The sequence below is a fragment of the Cucurbita pepo genome, chromosome 3 (assembly GCF_057944985.1).
Source record: "Cucurbita pepo subsp. pepo isolate OVF chromosome 3, ASM5794498v1, whole genome shotgun sequence".
In the NCBI taxonomy this organism is placed as follows: domain Eukaryota; kingdom Viridiplantae; phylum Streptophyta; class Magnoliopsida; order Cucurbitales; family Cucurbitaceae; genus Cucurbita; species Cucurbita pepo.
The window spans coordinates 10,937,098-10,941,618 of NC_141800.1; the positions used below are offsets into that span (position 1 = coordinate 10,937,098).

The following is a 4,521-nucleotide window of genomic DNA, read 5'->3' on the forward strand; positions in this document are numbered from 1 at the left end:
ACAAATAAAAATAATTATAAAAATAGTTAAAATAATAATAATAATACATTAATTAATTAATTAATTAATTAAATAAAATAAATAAATAAATAAATAAAACCCACAGAAATAGTGGGGTAGTATTGCTTTAAAGCCATCTGCTACTACATTTTTCAAGTTAAGGCAAGACATTCCTTTACTAACCTTTTGTAGTTCAAACTCCTTTTTCCTCACGAACCGGTTTCGAACCACCACTAGTGTCTTCTCCATTATCCTCCGGCCTTAGAATGGGATTGTGGAATCCGGTGAGTGACTAAACTTGGGAGGGATTTTGTATATGTGAAGAGAGTGTTGTGAAAGGTTTTTCTCAAGGTTTTTCACTAGGAAGAAGAAGACCTTCCATATACAGTGATCACTCTATTTAAAGAGTCATGTTTGCATGTTCATGCAAATTTGAGATCACCAAATTTTGACACTTAAAATTCCACTCAAATGTTTGGGATTATGTGGCAAGCATGCATGTTTGAGTTAACCAAATCTTGACACTTAAAATTCCACTCAAACTTGTGGGGTTTATTTGGGAAGCATGCAAGTTTGGTTAAACCAAATTTTGACACCTCAAAATTCCACTAACATGGAATTTTCCATTAAATGGAGTAACATTTTGACTTTCTTCATTTTAATTCAACAATTAATTTGAATAATGAATTTCAAATTAAAGTAACATTAAATGATGAATTGAACTATTTAATTAATATTTAATATTAATTCAAATGTCAATCCCAATCAATTCCGACACATAATTGACTAAGATATTTAAATTTTATTTACATATCTCAGATTCTCTCTTTTTGTTTAATTCGTAAATAAAACAAAAATGCGGTTAAATATATTGTATATATGTAGCGCATATTCCCTAATTTGAATTCGAACACTTCGAACTCACTCGTCACACTGTTCTATGGTTTAGTCCGATATGAGCTAGCAGAGGGACTTAATGGACCTATAGATCATGGGCTCCAACGATCCAAGATTAACCGGTTAAACTCATTAACCTTGTTAACCAACATTCGTTAACTACTAGGACACTCCACTATAGCCTAGTAGTTGCACTCCCCTCACTATAGATATATTTCTGTCCATTTGATATAACCATGATTAGTAAGTTGATCCTTCACAGGTTGTTTGTAACTAGAGCTGGGTCAATTTACCGTTTTACCCCCAAAGTTACTTCTTGTTCCTTATGTCTCACTGATCCTCTAATAAACAATTTGTTTGTGGTCCAACTAGTAAACCGAATCCCTCTCAGGCTAATGAGAGGGTGGGGCCCCTCGTTCAAGACCTGGAGTCAGTGCTTAAGGGAACTAACTCTCTTCTATCCCTAAAAGTGGGTAGGAGTGAATTCCATCTTGCACCCCACGTCCCCAGCCATTCACCCAGTCTTACCCCTGAAATGGGAGGCCTATTGAGTCGGCGAACTAGAGCCATTCTCACCCATGCAAATCTAAGGATAATTCCGAATAAAAAGAAGTTCATGGTTAGCTCAGGATTAAAACCGAGTTACCTAGGTTATCGAATGAAAAGAAAATCAGTCTCAACAGTAAACGACATTATAAAGTGAGAGTGGTTTTCTTCATGGTCCGATCTTATGCAATACTCATTGAATAGGACGCCCCCACTCACATGTCTCCACATGTACAATTTAGTGATCACATTGTTTATATCATATACAAAAGTGGGCCGCATCCATAGTGTCCCTAGAATAAGGTACTCAGCCTTATCCTTATACTATAGATCATTTTGACTATATCTACTAGAACTTGATCCACTCTTATGTCTCTACATATAGTTCAAGTAATCATACTATAGCCAGAGTGTTCTTAGTTTATTGGATTTAGATTAATGATCGTAAAGTTCACTTTATTCAATAACAATCTTTACTGAATAAACAACAATAATAACATTATTGAAAATAGAATATGTTTTTGTTTACAAACTATGAGTTTTAGGACATAAAACCCAACAGATTTGAGGTTTGTTTTAACTACGGAATGTCCCCTAGACCCCTGCTGAAATGCAAACCGAATAGTTTGGGTTGCATTTGACAAAAAGGGTAAGGGGAAAGATAAGATTTCTACCGACCACAAACTTAAGGTTCAAAATGCAGATAATGGAAAATGTTTCCATTGCAATAAAAACGGGCACGAGAAAAGTCACTGCCCAAAATACCTTGCAGAGAAGAAAGCCGAAAAGGCACAACAAGGTAAATATGATTTACTAGTTGTAGAAATACATTTAGTAGAGTATGATCACTTAACCTGGATACTGGATTCAGGGGCCACTAATCATATTTGTTCTGTTTTTTCAAGAAACTAGTTCCTGGAGAGTGTTTGCAGAAGGCGAGATAACACTCAGGGTTGGAACAGAAGAAGTTGTCTCAGCAAGATCAGTAGAAAATTTAAAGTTGTTTTTCAGAGATAAATTCATTATATTAGATAATGTACTTTTTGGTCTAGTGGTATGATTCTCGCTTTGGGTGCGAGAGGTCTCGAGTTCAATTCTTGGGATCGTTACCATGCATCTCCAATTAGTCTTACTTTACATGATTGATTATATTAACAATATTAACAATTTATATGAAGATCAAATAAAGTTTATTAATTAAGAATTCCGTGTATTGATTGTAAAGGGTTGATGATTTTCTTTCCGTTAAATCCTTGAACTTCCACCTATACAAAAAGACGGACCTCAACAAAATGCTTTGAACTTCCACCTATACAAAAAGACGGACCTCAACAAAATGCTTTGAGCCCCTCAGCTCCCAAGAAATATAGATTTCAAACTTGAGAGAAAAAATCATATCAACTGAGAGCTAAAAATGATAGATGAAAAAATCATATCAACTGAGAGCTAAAAATGATAGATGAAAAAATCATATCAACTGAGAGCTAAAAATGTATGATAGATGTTCGAATTTCGTCCAGTGGTATTATTCTTGCTTAGGGTGTAAGAGGTCATATGGCAATAGTGAGATTGGTCATGAAAAAATCATATCAACTGAGAGCTAAAAATGATAGATGAAAAAATCATATCAAGTGAGAGCTAAAAATGTATGATAGATGTTCGAATTTCGTCCAGTGGTATTATTCTAGTGGTATTATTCTTGCTTAGGGTGTGAGAGGTCATATGGCAATAGTGAGATTGGTCATATCATTATGATTCTAATTTGAGATTACATTTACTCGCATGTTTTTTCTAGCATGAGATAGCAATCCCATTATAAATATTGTTAAATGGTAGGGTTTTTCTAACATGAGATAGCAATCCCATTATAACTATTGTTAAATGGTCGCAAAGAATTCTCAACGTAGTAAAATTGTGAAAGGGACGAAGTAAATCCCAAAGGAATGCACACATGCTTTAGTGGCAATGCAGCTTCAACCAAAATAATTTGAGCGGAGTCATTCATAATCTCAAACGTACAAGGTAGGTTCTAAAGCACAAAAACATGTGGATAAATTTTAAATATAGAGGCGCATAAAACATATGGACTAGGAACTAAAAATGATAGATTCACTACAAGGGCATTTGGTCTAGTGGTATGATTCTCGCTTCGGGTGCGAGAGGTCTCGAGTTTGATTCTCGAAATGCCCCTTTCAATTATATCAAGTTGAACAAAGAAATAAAGATGTTTGAAAAAAAAAAAGGAAGAAGAAGCTATATATATATATCTTTTTAATTATAATTTATAATTTATAATTGTGTAGGTAAGATTCTCTTCCAATCTTGGAAACGATATCACTTTCAAATTATTCCATGAGGGCTTGACAAAGTCTTGCAAAAGAAGATGATGGTAGTACCATTTATTTTTGCAGAATTTTGATAGAGCCTCGACCCTAACTTCAAAGGCATTACACCCTTGACCCTAACTACAAGGGCATTTGGTCTAGTGGTATGATTCACGCTTTTGGTGCGAGAGGTTTCGAGTTCGATTTTCGAAATGCTCCCAACAATTATATCAAATTGAATAAAGAAATAATTCACATGGATGTTTATAAAAAAAAAAAAAAAAAAAGAAGAAGAATAGAAGACTCGAAACCTCTTCCAATCATTCCATGAGGACTATGAGGACTTGAGATTCTTTCAGCAGTGAGACAATGATTATGCGACTCGACGAACAAGTCAACTATGCAAAATTCAAACTGCATGGACAACAGCAGTGTATGCTCGAGTCACATTTGGAAGAAACTAGTCACATTCTCCTATAATACATTTTGGGAAATTTCAGTACAGGAGGGTGTAGATATGATTTTGATGACTAGTCATACACCCTAGTGGCACAACAATAATGGTAAAGACCTATAATACATTTTGGGAAATTTTAGTCCGTGAGGGTGTAGATATGATTTTGGTGACTAGTCATACACCCTAGTGGCACAACAATAATGGTAAAGACCTATCTAACATGAAAGCAAGTAAAAGAGGTTTGGAATGAGCATGCCGCCTTGGACAACAAATTATTTACAAAAATTGCTGAGACAT

The 4,521-nt window shown here is 34.7% G+C and overlaps 1 non-coding gene across 1 annotated transcript; it reads left to right on the forward strand.

The window, feature by feature from the left end:
- Nucleotides 1-3,561: 3,561 nt before the first annotated feature.
- TRNAP-CGG (transfer RNA proline (anticodon CGG)) lies at nucleotides 3,562-3,633 on the forward strand. Its single transcript has one exon. It is a non-coding gene; the product is annotated as a tRNA-Pro (tRNA).
- Nucleotides 3,634-4,521: the final 888 nt, after the last annotated feature.